The 20,830-nt window shown below is 44.5% G+C and overlaps 1 protein-coding gene across 1 annotated transcript in view; it reads left to right on the forward strand.

Annotated features, from left to right (window-relative positions):
* The window catches only part of EXD1 (exonuclease 3'-5' domain containing 1), a 1,269,330-nt gene that overhangs the window by 855,688 nt on the left and 392,812 nt on the right, over positions 1-20,830 (forward strand). The window lies entirely within an intron of this gene.

The following is a 20,830-nucleotide window of genomic DNA, read 5'->3' on the forward strand; positions in this document are numbered from 1 at the left end:
CCCCCATTGGGGGAGTGCAGGGAAGCTTGACCCCCTCCCCAGTCTTCTTTCTTACTGGATGGGTTCGGAGCCGATACTCGGATCCAACTCTGCCAATATACTAACGTGAAGTCTCTGACTTGGCTCGTGGCTGAATACATATCCCACAATGCATTGGAGTAATCCCCATATCTCGTTTGCCGCTTGACGTGTTCAGATGCTGTCTTCTTGGCCATGGCTAAGTGTTTTTGATTGCATTTCTAATAGCTTTTTTTGACAAAATTTCTTCTTCTTAAAGGTAATATAGTTCTTGGATTAGACAGTTCAACCTTTTTATAACATTTTTGGCATAATTCTTTTCTCGCCTGTTTGTGTGTTGCTTATTTTCCGTCATTTTCTTCCTTAGGCCTATCCTATCCCTGTCAGTCTTGTGGTATTTGTGTATTACCTTTAGCTCGTTTAAGTTAGAGAGTTAAAGGTAACCTGTTTTTTATTAGAGGGTTTGTGTTGCCTGTCCCAGTCAGCTTGGCTAGGTCCATTTAAGTTAGAGGGCCTAGCACCTGTTTAACTTAAGAGGGTAGAACTTTACTTCCCTTTACTGTTTTTGCTGTGTGTGTTTAGCCTTTTGTTACATGTTCTTGCATTTTATTCTAGTTTATTGCAGTTTCAGCATGTCTAAAGACTCTAGAAATAAAGAACCCAAAGTGTCTGGGTTCAAGAAATGCCAGCAATGCTCCCAAAAAATGTCCATTACTGATGGGCACAGTGTCTTTGTGTACTGCTTAGGTGCCATTCACTTGCAGGAATCATGTAGTTTTTGTCACTCCTTCAGCTCTCGAGTGTTAAATGAGACGAAGAACACATTGATTTTACGAGGTTTAATAAAGCCTTCTTTTGATGAGGCTTTACAATCTTCTCCAACAACTAGTGACAAGTCCAAGAGACCTTCCTCATCTTCTTCTTTGGCTCATTCAGAGCCTCCAAAGAAATTGCCTACGTTGACTGAGAAATCTATCTCCTCTGCTCCACCACCTTCGGAACCGAGGGAGACGATCGGTGCAGAGAAATCTAGCTCTTCGATTCCAAAGATGTCAGAACCCTATAGAGAATACTTCTCGGAGATGGTCCGTTGTATTAGAACTGGTATCTCTGACGTTGAGATCCCCTATTCTTCAAAGGCCTTGATCCCCTACTCTTTCATCCAGGTCCTCTAGGAGCTTATCAGATGACAACGTGGACAGGGTGGTGCGCAGGCTTTTGAAGTCGCCGGAGCTGGCAAAATTGTTCTCTGGTCTGACTCCCACCGGTCTCGGAGCCACTCAAGATGACTACATCCACTATTCCTCCTCCTCCGAGCCAAGCTGGATCTTTGGAGCCGGAATGCCAGATACCTCCTGTGGTAGACCCTTCGGGATTCTCAGAAACCGTTGCCTGCTCTGACACTTGCAGTGCCATCCATGGTGTCTTTGAGCCGTAGTTTTCCGGTTGGCTCGGGGGGGGGGGGGTCTCAAACCAGAGTCTCTTCGGTTTCTAGTTTGCCCCTTGGTGTGTTGGCTTGGGTTAGCTTGGCTTCTACATCAGCCTCTGAGCTGATTTTCTTGGTGCCAGGGATTTCCTCCGCTACCTCAGAACTGGAGGTGTCCTCAGAGCTGGGGGGAGGCTCAACTTTTGAGGTGATGGGAGTGTGCTGTCCCCTTCTGCAGCTGTACTCCGGGATACTGGCATTCTTCCCCCTCAGGCACCGGCGTCTGCTTCGGCACCATCTTGTCCACAGGGCAGCAGAGATTCAGGGCCTCAGGAAGCCCCATTCTGCGAGCCCCACTCTTCCGAGACCTCTCCAGACTTACCCGTCTGAGGAGCTACTTCAGAAGAGAACGTGCAAGAAGAAACGTGTAGATTCCCCTGATGAGTCCATCACTTCTGACACTGACCTCGCGGAAGCAGAAAAGTCCCCACAGTCGCCCTCTGAAGGTATCTCTTTCTCATATGTCCTGGCGATCCTAAAACAGAGGCCCCTGGAACCCCTTCAACGCTTCTGATGAGTCGGTGTACCTGAAAGCCTTCGTATCTCAACCGTCAGCCTCCTGGGTTTCTCTGCCTTTCAATGAGCTCATGGATTTGGTTAGTCGGAAGATGTGGGAGTCACCAGGCACCATAGAGCTGGTCCCTAGGAGGCCAAATAAGTTCCTGTCAGCTCCTTTGGAGAAGGAATTTCTCTCAAAAGGTGTACCCATAGATGCTATGGTGGTGGCGGCAGCCACCAAAAAGGAACTCTGAGAAGTTCTCATCTGTCCATGTGCCGAATAAGGATTCTTGACTGCTCTTCTCTTGAGGCAGTTAGAGGAAGATTAACTTTGTACTCAGAAGCCTGGCAAAATATCACAAAAGACAAGTGGGTACAAAGCATAATATCCAGAGGATATTCCATTCCCTTTTGACAGTCCACTCCACAGATCAGAAGAATAACGGATGTTCCACCCAGTCAGAGGGAACAACCAACCATAGCAGTCCAAGAGTTGCTAAACAAAGAGTCATCTAAGAAGTCCCCGCAGACCATATAGGATTCGGAACTTGCTCAAGATTCTTTAGTACCAAAAAGAACAGGAGACTGGAGACCCATTTTGGATCTCAGCAAGTTAGATCTGTAAAGAATTTCAAGTTCCGAATGGTGACACTGCAGTCATTTCTTCCCTTTTTTGGGAAAGACGATTTGATGTGCTCTGTAGACCTCCAAGATGCGTACTACCACATAAAAATGAACAGAGCATCAAGGAGTCATCTACACTTCCATCTGGGAGTCAGTCATTATCAGTTTCGAACTCTGCCCTTTGGTCTCACTGCAGCCCCCAGAGTGGTCACCAAATGCATGGCAGTAGTAACTGCTCACCTGAGACGTCTAGGATTCCAAGTGTTTCCATACCTGGACAACTGGCTCCTAACTGCCACCACCAAGCATCTACTTCTACGGGCCAGGGACACTACACTGGAACTTTATACTCAGACATAACAGTGAATTTTCAAAAATATTCCTCTAGCCAGGATGCACATGAGAATCCTTCAGTGGCTTCTGTTTGCTCATTGGTCTCTTTAAGAACTTCCTATGTCCCATCAGTTAACGATAACGAATTCATGCAAGAGAGATATCCGATGGTGGCTTCAGTCTGATCATGTTACCCAAGGAAGATACTTTGTTCCACAACAACCTGTCGCTGCGGTGACCACAGACACTTCCCAGATAGAGTGGGAGAGGCATTGTCTGGGAAGGAACAGTCCAAGGCACATGGCAAGAACACAAGGCTCAGTTGCACATCAGTGTTCTAGAGATGAGAGCAGTGCTTCTGGCGTTGCAAGCACTTCAGGACTCTCTCCCACTAGGAACAATTGCAGTCCATTCAGACAACATGTCTGTAGTCTTGTACATAAGCAAGGAGGAACCAAATCATACCCTCTTTGTCGAGAGGCACTAAGAGTATGGCAATGGACAGTATCTTCCCAACATTTTCTGGTAGCAATGCACATCCCAAGGAAATCCAACATGATAGCCGACAAGCTCAACAGGGCGATTTTAATGCCTCTTGAGTGGTTTCTGAAACAGAGCATAGCGGACAAGATTTTCTGGACTTGGGGCCAGCCTTGCTGTGACCTATTTGCAACCACCCTGAACACCAAATGCAGCAGCTACTTTGCCCTAATCCTCCCCAGTGGGGGAGACACCAAGAGACACACTTGTCCACGATTGGCCCTCGGGACTACTGTATGCCTTCCCTCCCTTTATACTAATTCCCAGAGTCATTCAGAAAGCAAAGGTCTTGGGAAGCAGGCTAATTCTCGTTGCTCCATATTGGCCTCGTCAGATTTGGTTCCCCTTCCTCTGGCCTCACCTTCAGGAGAAGCCATGGACTCTGGGCCTAGTCCCAGACCTTCTCACTCATATGTTGGATGCACTTCATCTTTCTTTCCAGACCCTCAGTTTGACAGCTTGGCTGCTCCACTTCCAAACATAGTCAGGCTTTAAGACTTTAGTCCAGCAGTCAAACACATTCTGGTCTCTTCTCATAAGGCTTCCACCAGAAAATTGTATTCCAGCAAATGGAAGAGATTCTCCAACTGGGCAAGAGCAAGAGACATAGATCCTTTCTATCCCTCTATTAGTTCAATTTTAGAATTCCTAGCAGAGCTTTTTCAGCAAGGCTCTGCTGCAGCTACAGTTAAAGTCCAATTAGCTGCAATTTCCAATTATCACATCGGCGAATACACTCCTAATCTTGTCACAGGCTGTGTAAAGCATTTTTAAAAGGAACTTGTTTGTTGAGGCCTCCCATTAAAGTACCTCTATTACCTTGGTACCTAAATTTCGTTCTCGCTTATCTGACTTTACCCCCTTTTGAGCCTGCTTCTTCATGTGATCTAAAGTTTCTCTCCTGGAAGACCATCTTATTAGTGGCCATTACATCTGCATGTAGAGTCTTGGAGTTGAAAGCCCTATCAGTTGTCACCATATCTAATCTTTCATATGGATGGAGTATCCTTGAGGACTAATCCATCTTTCATGCCAAAAATCTGCTCTGTCCAGTCTGAACCAGTCTATTGAACTTCCAGTTTTCTTTCCTAATCATTCCAACAAGGCAGAATACAAACTACATCAGTTGGATGTACATAGGCAACTGAGATTGTATTTGCATAGAACCAAAGATTTCAAGAAAGCAGATCAACTATTTGTTTCTTTTTCTCAAACAAAGCGAGGCAAACCACTATCAAAAGTCACACACTCAAATTGGCTTACTAGTTGTATTACTTATATATACAATTCAAACAATAGAAGTCAACCTTTCAAAATCAAAGGCCATTCATCTAGAGCTCTAGTAACTTCATCTGCTTACTATGCTAGACTATCTATGAATAGCATTTGTGTAGCGGCTACATGGGCCAGGCCCCATTCTTTTATTATTCATTACAAGGTAGATTTGGCCTCCAGGGACAGAGCTTCTTTTGGTTCCACAGTGCTCAAAGGTGTACTCCCATGAGCCACCTGAGAAAATGGTGTTAGGGACGTTGTCCCAACCAGTAAGAAAGAAGGCGAGATGGACAACATAACCTAAAGAAGTTATGTACTTAGCATAATGTTCCATGTTTGTTGTCCTCTTTCGCCCTTCTTTCTTATGACCCCTCCCTCTTTCCCCCAGCCAAGGCTCCTAGAAGATTTAGATGAGAGTTTTTTCTTTCCTTCCACTGAGAAAGTTCCTCTGAAATTACTTGTTTTTCCTCATATATATATATATATATATATATATGTAGGGTTTATATTACGACAGCGAAGAGGCGTTTAATGGAACATCTCTTCGCTGACACACACAGCGAATGCACTAAAGCGCGAACGCTCAGAATACCGATTTCTTGCCCTGGGAAAGAAATTGGTAGTACTAACACACAAACATACTTTCAAACGTTACAGTGTGGGGGGCTCCCCCCCCCAAACTAAATACACCAACTCCTAGATCGCACTACAGTGGGGAAAGGGGCAAACACATGGAGAAGGCCAAGCAATTTCTTTCCCAGGGAAAGAAATAGCTGATCTGAGCGTTCGCGCTTTAGTGCGTTCGCTCTGTGTGTCCGCGAAGAGGCGTTCGATTAAACGCCTCTTCGCTGTTGTAATATAGACCCATATATAGTATATATATATATTTTTTTCATGTTATGTAGATAGGAATATACATTCCGTTTATGGTTAGCAGCAAACAAGATCTGGGGGTTATTCCATTGCATTGTGGGGTAGGTATTCAGCCATGAGCCAAGTCAGAGACTTCAGGCTAGTATATTGGCAGAGTTGGTGCCGAATATCTGCTCCGAACCCATCTAGTATGAAAGAAGGGCGAGCAGGTAAAAATCAACTGCCAATCATTAGCGGACCGGAGTTCCGCTGTGGCGACCCCTAACCGGGAAAAGCCGAAAGACACAACAACAACTTATAAGGAAATGAATATTGGGTGGCATGCAAACAAAACTTCTCTGAAATAATGACTTCACTGATGAAGTTGAGAACATGTGGTTCAGTAGATGAGTATCTTGTAAGGACTTTTAACAGATAGTGTGCTTTTCTTTCTGTTTAAGGTTTTTTTCATATTTCTTGTAATTTGGTTTACAGTAACAAGTGTACCAAAGAACATTTAAGACCAAATACTTTTATTTTAGGAACAAGTTACCCAAGTTAGAAGCTAAAGCAGAAGAGTCTAAGAAGTTAGGCAGTAAGAAAGAGGCATTTTTTTAAGATGTTACAGATGCCTTAACGCAAAAAAAAAAGCCTGAGGTGTAATGTCAGAAGAGGAGAAGAGAGGTTACAAATTATGTACATTGTAAGGATTATTACTGCAGAAAAGTATGTAATGGGATAAAGCTAGAGGCAGATGTCAGTCTGACAGCTATTTTCAGCATTTGGGAGTCCCATTGAGAGCATGGTTGTAGTTGTACACAGGGGCTGTTAGAAAATAGCCAGTAATGTTAGGAACACAGTGCACCTCTCAGTGATGAGGCCGTATTCCTTGAGGCATTTGAGGCAGGACCATCTACCTCTTGGGTGTCCCCTCCACCCGACCCTCTGGTGGATCTCATATCCTCTAGGGCTTGGAAGGAACCGGACACCGTAGAGCCGATCCCCAAGCGTCCGGACAAAATTTTGCAGAGAGATTACACTGGAGCAGAGGTCCCCCTGTGGATGCCATGTTGGTGGCTGCAGCCACCAAGAAAGAGTTGGCTCAGGAGAGCCACACGGTTCATCCTCCAAGCAAGGAGTCTCGCGCGATGGACCGTCTTGGGAAGCGGGCCTTCAGTTCAGCGACCTTCCCTGAGGGCCTTGAACTACATGGCACACGTTATTCGGATGCAGTGGTATCTAATTAAGGAATACGCTGCTTCCCCCACAGGGTCCATGTCGGAGGAGACAAGGATCTATACTCCTCCCGAATGGCCACCCTCCGCTCTATCTCTAACACCTCTATGCGGCTGTTGTCTCATGCTACGGAGGGAGCCGCTAGAGCAGGCGGAGTCGGGATTGTCATGAGGAGACAGACCTGGCTCCGTCACTGTGACTTCTCGGAACCCTTTAAGACATCATTCGCGAATGCCCCTTTTGATGGTTCTGCACTGTTCGGCGAAACCGTTCTCAACACTCTTGTCCAGAGCGAGAAAGACGGGAAGACCTTGTTTGCCATCAGGGTCCGCTTCTCTGCGCCCCAGAGGTCCTTTTCCAAGAACCAAAAGGGTCAGAAGAAGATGTGGTTCCAAAAATCGCATCAATCCCAGTCTGCTCAGGACAACCGAGAGGAGGGACAGGGAGGACGCCGCCCAGAGGCAGAGGGGTCCCAGGAATTTTGGGTCCAGAGAACCGTTCTCTGAGAGGCCACATAGAACCCCTGAGGGGTTACCCGACTGCTCCACTCTGGAGGCAGTCGAGCGTTCGAGGCACCTAGCAAAATGGGAGTCCATAACAGCGGATCGCTGGGTGCTTAAGTATTATATCCAGAGGTTACCAAATTCCTTTATAGTAAACCCCAGAATCAGAAGCCTTCGGCGTTCACCCAGTCAGAGGCGGCTGCTGCAGAAATTCAGCAGCTTCTGCAAAAAAGTGCCATCCAGCCCGTCCCCCCAGATCCAAAGTCGGATCAGGGTTCTACTCCAGGTTCTTTCTGGTGCCAAAAGGCGGGGACTTGAGGTCCATCCTCGACCTCTCTCTCCTAAACCTGGCGGTACCCAAAGAAAAGCTCGAATGGTCACGTTGCAATCCGTCCTCCCTTATTGTGGGAGGGCGACTGAATGTGCTCCAGCAGACCTCAAGGATGCGTGCTGTCACATTCTAGTGGACAGTTTCCAGGAGGTTTCTCCGCTTCCGGTTGGGAGCCAGTCACTTTCAATTCAGGGTCCTCCCCTTCGGTCTCACCTCAGCCCCCAGGGTGTTCACCAAGGTCCTAGCGATAATAGCGGCCCACCTGAGACTCCAAGGAATTCAGGTCTTTCCATACCTGGATGACTGGCTCCTTACGGCCCCAACAAGGCATCTACTTTGTTCATGCAGGGATTATTTCCTCAGTCTGGCTCCACTATTAGGATTAACCATCAACATGACCAAATCCTCTCTCATCCCCTACACAGGTGTTGGATTTTATAGGGGCGAGACTGGATTCCAGACAGATGCTTACGTTCTTGACTCCAGATCGGCTTCGGAACCTGATGTTGCACGTGCAGGCCATCCTTCAACTGCAAACTTTTTTGGCGGAATTGATCCTGAGGGCCCTAGGATCTATGGCGGCTGCAGTCCCTCTGCTGCCATTGGCCCAGTTGAACATGAGGGTTCTGCAGTGGACCCTCCAGGTACAATTGTCCCCGTCTCACAACCCCCTGTCTCACCCCATTTCCTTAAGCAGGGTTTGCAGAAGATCGCTCCTGTGGTGGCTCCAGTCTCCCAATCTCCACACGGGACGTCCCTTCTCACTACCTCCGCCAGTCGATACAGTGACCATGGACGCTTCTTGCCTGGGGTGGGGGGGCATTTTTCAGGCAGGACATTCCAAGGCACGTGGAACGACGTAGAGACCTCTTTGCATATCAACGTCTTAGAGATGAGGGTGGTGCTTTTGACGTTGCAGGCACTACACAACTCTCTTCCGGTAGGGACGATTGCAGTACAGACAGACAACATGTCGGTCATCTGGTACATTAACAAACGGGGGGGGGAAACAGGTCTTACCCCCTTTGTCGCGAGGCCATGAGAGTGTGGGAATGGGCGATTTCCACCAACCGCTTTCTCATAGCAATGCACATTCCAGGACGGTCCAACATTCTAGCGGACAGGCTCAGTCGTACTATCCTGACTCCTTACGAATGGTCTCTCAACCATTGAGTTGCAGAGCAAGTATTTACCCGATGGGGGCAACCTTGTTGCGATCTTTTTGCCTCTCCTTCAAACACCAAATGCAACGATTACTTCGCTCTGATCCCCCCTCCAGGGGAGTCCCCGAGAGACTCTCTAGTTCATTCTTGGCCTCCCGGTCTGCTTTATGCTTACCCTCCTCTTCCCCTGATGTTGAAATTATTACAGAAAGCCAGGCAGCTGGGGAGCAAGATGATCCTCATTGCCCCATTCTGGCCTCGTCAGACGTGGTTCCCTTACCTATGGTCTCACCTAGTGTATCCACCATGGATTCTGGATCCCATTCCGGATCTCATTTCTCACCCTCTCGGTCTTCTGACTCCGAACCTGATCATCCTCAAGCTGACGGCTTGGTTGCTCCAGTTCCACTCCTCATAAGGACTCCCGGGATCTCATCACCGGTCAAAGCCATTCTTGTAGCAGCTCACAAGCCTTCCACCAGGAAGGTTTATCAGAGTAAGTGGAAACACTTCACCATTTGAGCAGAACACCGTCGTTTAGACCCTTTTACAGCCCTGATAGTGTCGATTCTAGATTTTCTAACCTCTCTCTTTCACCAGGGGGCTAGTTCTTCTACAGTCAAGGTACAACTGGCAGCAATCTCATACTATCACGTGGGGCAAGAGTCTGGCCCTCTTATCACTTCCAAACTGCGTAAGACCTTCCTCAAGGGTACCTTCCTCCTTAGGCCTCCAGTTAAAGAGGTGGTACCTCCATGGGATTTATTCTTAGTCTTGCAGGCCTTGAACTGGTCCCCCATTCGAACCGGAGGCCACGGTTGATCTCAAATTTCTCTCTTGGAAGACGGCCTTTTTAGTGGCCATAACTTCAGCCAAAAGAGTGTCGGAATTGCAAGCTCTTTGTGTCAAACCACCATATCTGGTCTTTTACCCGGATAGGGATTACCTCAGGATCAATCCGTCCTTTCTACCTAAGGTATCTTCAGAAGCGAACATCAATCAATCTATCAGTCTTCCAGTGTTTTTCCCCAAATTTCATAACAAAGGAGAGTACAAGCTACATTCCTTAGACGTACACAGACAACTACGTTTTTATATCCATAGAACTGCTGATCATAGGCAATCCGATCAGTTGTTTATCTCCTTTGCCAAAAGTAATTTCGGAAAGTCAGTTTCTAAAGTTTCTCTCTCTCGATGGATCTCGAGTTGTATCCTTTTAGCATATCAGAGCTCGGGAAGGCCTGCACCTCAAGGAGTCCATGCTCATTCTACTAGGGCCGTTGCCACATCTGCGGCCTTTCAAGCTAGGGTTCCACTGGGTGACATTTGTTCCGCAGCCACTTGGGCTTCATCTCACACCTTTATCAGCCACTATAAAATAGATGTCTCCCGAGGTAGGGCGTCCTTTTGCTCTGCGGTGCTCCGGAATATCCTTCCATGAAGGCCACCCAAGATTTAGGTAGCTGGGGACTCTGTCCCAAAGGTTGCTGACAAATGAAGTTCCTACTTCAGATTAAGAAGTTATGTGCTCACCATAATGTTCCATCTGAGTAGGTATCTTCATTTGTCTGCAACCATCCCCCCTCCTTCCCCCTGACCAAAATGATCGTTCTTGTGTTGTTAGCATATGTTCCCATTGGGACACTTTTATCTGCTGTGCTATGGGGCAAACTTGATCTGAGGTCAGTTAGAGTAGGCAGGGGATTATGGGTAAGGGGAGGAGCTAGGAGCTCGGATCTATGCTATGATAGAAGTTGCCGGCTCGCATCCGAGATCGGATCCGTATCCCAAAGGTTGCAGACAAATGAAGATACCTACTCAGATGGAACGTTATGGTGAGTACATAACTTCTTATTTTTCCTCATATATATATATATATATCTATATATATATCTATATATCTATATATATCTATATATATATATATATATATATATATATATATATATATATATATATATATATATAGGGTCTATATTACAACAGCGAAGAGGCGTTTAATCTAACACCTCTTCGCTGACACACACAGAGCGAATGCACTAAAGCGCGAATGCTCAGAATACTGATTTCTTGCCCTGGGAAAGACATTGGTAGTACTAACACACAAACATACTTTCAAACATTGCAATTTGCAATGTGGGGGGCTCCGCCCCCCCCCCCCCAACTAAATACACCAACTCCGAGATCGCCCTACAGTGGGGAAAGGGGCAAACACATGGGGAAGGCCAAGCAATTTCTTTCCCAGGGAAAGAAATAGCTGTTCTGAGCGTTCGTGCTTTAGTGCGTTCACTCTATATGTATCAGCGAAGAGGCGTTCGATTAAACGCCTCTTCGCTGTTGTAATAGACCCATATGTAGTATATATATATATTTTTTTTCATGTTATGTAGATAGGAATATACATTCCGTTTATGGTTAGCAGCAAACAAGATCTGGGGGTTATTCCATTGCATTGTGGGATAGGTATTCAGCCATGAGCCAAGTCAGAGACTTCAAGCTAGTATATTGGCCGAGTTGGAGCCGAATATCTGCTCCAAACCCATCTAGTATGAAAGAAGGGCGTGAGAGGACAACAAACATGAAACGTTATGGTAAGTACATAACTTCTTTTTTTTTTTTTTTTTTTTTTTTTTTGTCACTATGGCATACTTTCCAAACAGTTAACATATTTAAGTCTGTTACTTATAAGGAAATTAATATTGGGTGGCATGCAAACAAAACTTCTCTGAAATAATGACTTCACTGATGAAGTTGAGAACATGTGGTTTAGTAGATGAGTATCTTGTAAGGACTTTTAACAGATAGTGTGCTTTTCTTTCTGTTTAAGTTTTTTTTTTTTTCATATTTCTTGTAATTTGGTTTACAATAACAAGTGTACCAAAGAACATTTAAGACCTAATACTTTTATTTTAGGAACAAGTTACCCAAGTTAGAAGCTAAAGCAGAAGAGTCTAAGATCTTAGGCAGTAAGAAAAAGACATTTTTTTAAGATAGATGCCTTAACGCAAAAAAAAAGCCTGAGGTGTAATGTCAGAAGAGGAGAAGAGAGGTTAAAAATTATGTACATTGTAAGGATTATTACTGCAGAAAATTATGTAATGGGATAAAGCTAGAGGCAGATGTCAGCTATTTTCAGCATTTGGGAGTCCCATTGAGAGCATGGTTGTAGTTGTACACAGGGGCTGTTAGAAAATAGCCAGTAATGTTGGGAACACAGTGCCCCTTTCTCAATTTTTATCTAAAGTAAATATGTGAAGTTGTTCTATCTCACCGTTCATTCTTTACTGATGGGTTTGGAGCCGATCCGAGGCTCCGACTCTGCCAACTGCAAAAGCTCGAGATCAACTCCCTATCCCATGATGCACCCTAATCTTCCCCCAGATTTTGTTTGCCGCTGCAACTTAATCGGACGTTCACCATCTCTGGCCAGTGAATAATTTTTCTTATTTCAATATTATAGCTTTAGTTTTTGGAAAAATTTTGTAAATTAGCATTAATAGTAGTGTGTGTAGGCTTGTGCTTATAATTATATTGGATTAGATATTTAGTATTTAAGGCCGTTTTTTTGTGGTTAGGCCTTCTATTCTCCCTATCTCTCTTAGTTAGTGTGTTTAAGAGGAATTAGTGGCTGTGGTTTTATTTTAGGCCCTTTAGTTCTTCTTTATATTAGTTTAAAGTGTGTGTTAGTTCTTTAGTAGGGCATATAGATAGATATTATAGCATAATTAGTGTGTTTAATAGTGTTAGCCCGTAGTTTTTCATAGGGCATAGAGGTTCTTCTCTAGTAGAGTGTGTGTGTAGCCCTTTCTTTTTTTACAGAGCTTATACTTGCATTTCCTTCTGTTTACTAAAGTAGTGGCCATTTTTTTTTGTTTGTTTGTAGTGTTAGTGTGGTGTGTTAGAGTGCAGTTGCAGCCCTTCTTTTTACACAGGGCATATAAATAATTTGTGTTTTTTGATTAGTTTAAACCCTTCTTATAAGGCTTAAATAGTTGTGTAAATTGCTTATAGAAGATGTCACCCCAGGAGAAAGAGAAAGCCTAGTCTGGCTTTAAGAAGTGCCCTAGATGTGGAAAAAAGATGTCCATAACAGATGGACATATTGAATGTGTGTACTGCTTGGTTGAGGTTCACCTACAAGAAAGCTGCTCTATATGCCACTCCTTTAGCTCAAGAGTGTTGAATGAGAGGAAGAGAAAGTTGATGGATAAAGGTCTACTTAAATCATCTTTACAGGAATCCCTGGATAAGCCAGACAAACACTCAAAGAAGATGGAGCCATTAAAATCTCCATCTACATCAAAGTCAGCTTCCAGTAAAGCATCGACATTGGTTCCACAGCCTTCTGATCCGACTGTCGTTATGGTTCGGAGCCAATCCCCGACCTTGGAGCTGGTATCTCCAACCTTAAAGTCTCCTATGCTACAATCTGTGGTCTTGTCGCATTCCTCACAGGCCTCAAGTAGACAGTCTGATCTGGATGTGGGCCGTGTGGTGAAAAAGCTCTTGCAGATACCGGTGCTAGCAAAATATTTTATCGGCACTGACCCAGGGGGCTTTGGAGCCGATCTTAGTTCCTACTACATCTTCTGTTCCTCCTCCGACTTGTATGGATGTTTCGGAGCCAACGAGCTCAGAACGGTCCGGGGAGGATAGTTGGACCGACTTATCGGTGCCGACTTTACCTCTTGGGGCCTCGGCTCAGGTGAGCTCGGCCCTGACCTCTGGCTCGGAGCCCTCTGTACCAGCGCAGACTATTTCCATCGGATCAGAGGGATTCTTCTCATTGGGACCGAGGGGCCTTTGAAGTTGTGAGGAGGGCTTTGTCCTCCCAACACCCACTCCATCAGTTCGAGCAGCTTCCTCCCTGAAAGCACAGGTGTCTGCTTCTTTACACGCTCCTTTGAAGCGTAGGGATCCTGAGCCTCAGGAAGCTCCATTGGGTGAGTCATGTTCTTCTGAGACCTCTCCAGAAGCCCCCACTGAAGAAGTGCCTAGGAAGAGACTCTGCAAGGGGAAGCATTTGGACTCTCCACAGGAGTCCGTCACTTCGGATACGGACTTAGATGAGACAGAAGGGTCCCCACGGTCCATCCCAGAAGATATCTCCTTTGCAGATATCTTAGAGGTTCTTAGAGGGTTGTCTGGAAATCCATTATCCCTTCTGATAAGTCAGTTCTCCTGAAGGCTTTCGGATCTCAACCCTCCACCTCTTGGGTGTCTCCACCCCTCAATGAGTTGCTGGAATTATTTACTCAAAGGACTTGGGAGTCCCCAGACACCAAAGAGCCTCTCCCTAGGAGGCCTAACAAATTTAATATAAGCCCACAAGACAGACTTTACCTTACCAAAGGAATAACGGTTGATGCTATGGTGGTGGCGACAGCCACCAAGAAGGAATTATCGGAGACTTCTGTTCATCCTCCTAATAGAGAATCTAGGATTATGAACAGATACGGGAAGCATATGTTCAGTTCAGCGGCCTTTGTCCTTCGATCACTGAACTACCTCACACATTTTACCAGATTGCAAAGGGATCTCCTGAATGAGCTAGGAGATGCCCTACAGGGTTCAGTAGCTGTGGGAGTTTCGGACAAAGTAACTTCCCAGCTCTACACTCTTTAATTCGAAAGTGAACTCTTCCATGCATCTGTTGTTTTATGCAGCTGATGGTACAAGCAGGGCAGTGGGTACAGAAATCGCTCTCAGGAGACCTTCCTGGGTGCATTTATGTTCCTTTGCCGAACACTTTAAGTCTTCCTTCATTGACACCCCCTTTGACAGTTTATCCCTTTTCGGACCTAAGGTTAAGGAAACTCTTACCAGGAGTGAGAAAGATGGAATGACCTTGTCTTCTGTTGGTGTACGTTTTTCTACCTCAAACAGCCCTTACCCCAAAGGGAGGGGAGGTGGAAAGATATGGTTATGGACGTCTGAAGGATCTTTCCAAAACACTCGTGGTGACACCCTCTCTAGAGACAGAGGAGGGGGTAATAAAGGAAGACGCTGTCCACGGGGCAGAGGGGGGTCCGCAGAACCAGGGGGACAGAGAGCACTTCTTTGGCAAGAGCTATCAATGCTCCGGAGAGGAGGCCCGACTGTCTCTCTCTGGAGTCAGTTGGGGGACGCCTATCTTTGTACCTAGATGCCTAGCTAAAAATAAAAGACACCTGGGTACAAAGCATAATAGCCAGAGGATACCCCTTTGCCACTCCACTCCCTATACTAAAGAAAATCTCAGATGTTCCACCCAATCATAGGGACCTAGCAGCCTTAGAGGTCCAAAGGTTGCTGGACAAAAGTCATCCATACAGTCCCAGCAGACCAAAGAGGATCCAGAACTTTACTCACTGTTCTTTTTAGTTCCAAAGAAAACAGGGGACTGGAGACCTATTCTGGACCTAAGCAGACTAAACAAGTCAGTGACAAAGACAACGTTTCAGATGGTCATGCTTCAGTCAATACTTCCCTTTCTGGGGAAAGACAATTGGATGTGCTCTAAAGATCTTCAGGATGCGTACTACCACGTAAAAATGGACAGACCATCCAGGGATCATCTACGCTTCCGTCTGGGAGCCAGCCATTTTCAATTTCATGCTCTGCCCTTTGATCTCACTACAGCCTCCAGAGTGTTCACCAAATGTATGGCAGTAGTCACCGCTCACCTGAGACGGTTAGGATTCCAGGTGTTTCTATATTTAGATGACTGGCTCCTCACTGCCACCACCAAGCATCAACTCATTCATGTGAGGGACACAACCTTATACCTATGCAGTCAATTGGGGATAGCCATCAACTCAGAAAAATCTGCCTTATTGCCATCGCAACAGACCGTCTTCATAGGAGCAAAACTAAACACAGTTTATATGGTACTAAGTCTGCTCCAGAAAGAATTTCTCTTTTACAAGAACAAGTATCGGATCTGCTTCCGAGAAAAAAAGCCCCGGTCTCAATGGTACTCAAATTGCTAGGATTGATGGCAGCAGCAGTAATTGCCATTCCCCTCGCACAAATGCATATGTGAATTCTTCAATGGCTTCTATTCTCTCAATGGTCCTTTCAGGAACTTCCAATGTCACATCAAATTGTCATAACGAATGTGTGCAAGAAGGACCTTCAGTGGTGGCTGACGTCTCATCATGTATCTCAGGGACGTCCATTCGTTCTACCCAATCCCATAGCCACAGTGACCACGGACGCTTCCTTGATTGGGTGGGGGGGGGGCATTTTCAGGGAAGAACAGCCCACGGCACATGGAAGAAACACAAGGCTCATCTGTATATAAATGTCCTGGAGATGAGAGCGGTATTTCTAGTTTTGCAGTCCTTTCAAGACACTCTACCTCTGGAAACAAGCGCATTTCAGACGGACAACATGTCAGTGGTCTGGTACATCAACAAACAAGGAGGAACCAAATCTTACCCCTTTGTCAGGAGGTCATGAGAGTATGGCAGTGGGCAATTTCCTCCCAGCGCTTTCTGTTGGCAACGCACATCCCAGGGAAATCCAGTGTGATAGCAGACAAGAGGAGCAGGGCAGTTTTACTGCCTCATGAGTGGTCCCTAAAGCAACAAGTAGCATAAAGGATTTTCTGCAGGTGGGGCCAGCCTTGCTGTGATCTTTTTGCAACCCCAACAAACACGAAATGCAGCAGCTACTTTTCCCTCATCCCCCAGCTGGGGGAAGCCCCAAGGGATGCACTGGTGCACAATTGGCCCCTGGGTCTCTCTTATGCATTTTCCCCCTTCCCTCTGATTCCCAAGGTATTACAGAAAGCAAAACTACTGGGAAAGACCATGATACTAATAGCCCCTTACTGGCCTCAGCAAATTTGGTTTCCCTTCCTCCAGCCTCATCTTTTGGAAGAACCCTGGATCCTGGACCCAGTTCCGGATCTGTTGACCCATTCATTGGGGGCTCTTCATCCTTCACTTCATTCCCTCAAACTGACAGCTGGGCTGCTCCAGTTCCCACAATAGCCAGGATTTACAACCTCTCAACTGAGGCCCAACATATTATAATATCCCCTCATTAATCTTCTACCAGAAAGTTATATCTTAGCAAATGGAAGAGATTTTCTTTATGGGCCTCTCAGAATGATGTTGATCCTTACCTAGCTCCCATCTATATTGGAATTCCTAACTAAACTTTTAAATGAATGAGCAGCTGCAGCTACCATCAGAGTTCACTTAGCAGCGATATCAAATTTTCATTTTGATTTCCAAGGCTCTGTCATGTCGCATCAACTTGCTAAAGCTTTTCTTAAAGATGCCATTTATTTGAGGCCACCAGTCAGAGCTCCAGTCATGCCATGGAATCTAAATTTTGTTCTATCCAGAATCATACTACCCCCTTTCAAACCAGCCTTGTCCTGTTCTTTGAAATTACTTTCATGGAAGACTATTTTTCTGATAGCCATTACTTCTGCTCGGCGGATTTCTGAGCTGCAAGCCCTAACCATCAAACCTCCTTATCTGATTTTCCATAATGACAGAGTTTCACTCCGAACGAATCCATCCTTTTTACCAAAAGTTTATTCAGAGGCAAATCTTAACCAATCGGTTGAGTTGCCAGTTTTCTTTACCCAATACACAAATAGGATGGAACACATGCTGCACAAACTTGATGTTCATAGAAAACTACGATTTTAAACAATTCAGGTCACTGGATCAACTATTCCTTTCCTTTCCTTTTCAGAGACAAAGAAGGGTGCCTCAGTGACAAAAGTAACTTTGTCAAGGTGGCTGTCAGATTGCATTTCCTTCATTTACAATTCACAAAAATTTGCCCCTTTGCAACAAAATGTAAAGGCCCACTCTACTAGAGCTATTTCAACCTCCTTAGCCTTTTCTGTGAGGTTATCATTAGACTGTATTTATGCAGCAGCTACCTGGTCAACACTTCATACCTTTATCACTCATTACAAAGTAGACAAGGCTTCCAGGGACAGGGCCTCCTTTGTTTCCACAGTTCTAAGGAATATACTCCCATGAGCCACCCAAGAAGATGGTGCTTGGGACGCTACCCATCAGTAAAGAATGAACGGCAAGATAGAACAACTTCATATAAAGAAGTTATGTACTCGCCATAACGTTCCATGTGAGTTAATCTCGTCTTCATTCTTACGTCCCACCCTCCAACCCCCATCCAGTCTACTTGAGGTCCGTATAGAGTGCTTTGTCTCTTATCTAACTCTCTGAGTGGCATATTTAAACTACTAAGTAGTCACACAGCAAACAGAATCTGAGGGAAGATCAGGGTGCATCATGGGATAGGGAGTTGGCCTCGAGCTGGTTGAAGACCTCGAGCTTTTGCAGCTGGCCGAGTCGAAGCCGAGGATCAGCTCCGAACCCATCAGTAAAGAATGAAGGCGAGATGAACAACTCACATGGAACGTTATGGTGAGTGCATAACAACTTTTTCACTTCAGGAAGAATTGGGAGAACTGTGACATCCTCTGACAGCTACCAGCAAGTTCTCCTGTGACTGTCAGTCCCCCGTAAAAATACCCTCTTTGTTTGTTTTGTTTTTTTGGAAAGGACATGATAGAAAATCTGTCTTCCATTCTTCTGCTTTGTTAGTAAATAATATTCTATTCTGGATATGATTTTCCTAAAATTTATAGAGCATAGAAAATGACTAGTCTAGATATTTTACTTCTAGTCCTTCTCTTCCTTATTTCAGAAAGTTAAAATCCAAAACATTTGAAACAGAGCTGAAGTCTCTGCGAGTATAGTCCACTAGTACTGTTGATCATTCTGTTTTGAGTGGGATGCCTTCCTTAATGAATTCTAGAGTTAAGCTTCATCCATTCAGTCCAAGTTGACTTCTGGGATGATGGGCAATGGGTGGGATCTGATCCAGCAACCTATCACTCTACCAAGCGCTTGAGATCCCTCCTTACTCCTGTAATGCATTTGTCCCTCTGCCCCCTCTCTCTAGATTTCATTTGCTGCCTCAAGTAAGATCACAATATCACTTAAAGTGTTACTTTTTTCAAGTTCATTATATTTCTATAATATAATCTATCCTTACAAACTTTTATTTATCAAAGTCTTGTCATATTTCTATTAAGAAAAAAGTCTACCCTCCTGCTCACGTAGCTGGACCGGAGAGCTAGTTTCTTTTCTTCAGCTGTGCAGTATTTCGGAGGTGTACTTCTGTATTTTACAAATACTTTTGTTTTGGAGTTTTTGAAGAGTATCCGTTAAGTGCTTTCGGGTGACATGTTGTTAGTTTTGTTAGTCACTGCTGCCGTTACTGTTGCAGTTAATCTCTGTTGTGCTACTTACTTATTCTGTAGTCCCATCATGGTCAGAGGGTTCAAAGAGTGTGCCTGCTGTGACCATAAAATTTCTCCCTAGGGCAAACGTGACCTCTGTGTCATCTGACTGGTGCCGGGTCATTTGTAGGCTGCATGCAACATTTGTATTGGCTTCTGCCCACACTCTACAAGAGATAAAAATAATTTTATTTCAAAAGATTTATTACCTTTTTGTTTGAAAATTTCCAAAGGCAAGGGACAGGCTAAATGGGACAAAGATAAGGAGAGAGAGAGAAGGAAAAAGATAGCTTCCTCCCCCCCTCCCTTTCATATGTCTCTCAACATTCACCTCTTCCCAAGTCTCCTTGTATGGATCCAGCACAGGTTGCCTATGCCCCAACAGTGGCTGTGTCAGTACAGAGAGTAAAATCAAAACAGTTGAGGCTCACCACAGCGATATTCTTGAAAAATTTAATAGAAATTAAAAAGTCACAAACTGCAGTAATAGTAAGCGCTTTCACGTACAGATAACGTTTCATCAGACTTCAATACTGTCAAAACACCATTAACCACATTTTGAATAGCACTCTAATCAACATCTCCCAATCACTAAGAAGACGTAATAATGACATCATATAAACAATTAAATTCTAAAAACACTATACATAATCATTGAATCTCTCCTGAAAAACATATATATCCATTAATTACTACTAAAATATAAATATATTGATTAAAACCAATAAATATATATAAAAAATTATAAATATGTGAATATAAGGAAAAATTCAATAATTATATGTGCAATAAATAAAATGTGGATGCTGCATTAAAAACGTTACTATAATCTTACTACTAACATGCTAAATGATTGGCAGTAGATTTTTTTTTATGGTGCCGAGTTGCCAGCCTGATGCCCAACCTTCAGCGACATGCAGACTCCACACAGAAGGCATGCTTAATAAAAATCCTAGTGTGTATAAAGGCAAGCTGCTAAAAAAGGTTTTAGTGTTACTTTATCATTAAGCCCATGTGCCTTATAAGCCTGTAGCCTCATTATCCATCTATTTTCACATTCCTCAGTAAGATTTTTCATATTACCCAACCTATCTGTCTTCCTTATCATTTCTAGAACCCTAAACTTGAAGTTATGCCTAGTACCTTCACTCAGCACGTCTTGCTAGTACATTCCTCTCATCTTCCTTATCTACTGCATATATGTGTTCCCAGACACGCTCCCTAAGGCTTCTATTAGTTTTCCCCACATAAAAAGAATGGCATACCTGGCACTGGGCCAGGTATATCAAGTCCCCCTGACTTGCAATCAGCGTACTGATTCAACCTAGATTCATATCCAGTGTCTAAATATATGAAACAGTTGTCCCCTGTCATATATGTAAATTGATTGCACCATCTGCAAGGAAAAGTACCATGTCTATTAGTCATTCCAATTCTTTTGTGTTGTCCTCATAGCATAGTAATCTCTCCAACGACTTCATATTTCTGTAAGTGAAGTTAGGCCTAGGTCCCACTATTTCAGATATTTTATCATCTGTAGTCAATATGCCCCAATTATTATAAATTACGTCTTTAATCTTCAAATTTCTATTCGAGTATGGGATAACTATTCTACTTCTCTTGACTTCTTCTTTCTTGTTACTAATGTCTATATCACCACTGCCTCTATTCTTATATAGAAAGGGTGTA

This window comes from Protopterus annectens, chromosome 6.part0 (genome assembly GCF_019279795.1).
Source record: "Protopterus annectens isolate FY-2018-M chromosome 6.part0, PAN1.0, whole genome shotgun sequence".
NCBI lineage: Eukaryota > Metazoa > Chordata > Ceratodontiformes > Protopteridae > Protopterus > Protopterus annectens.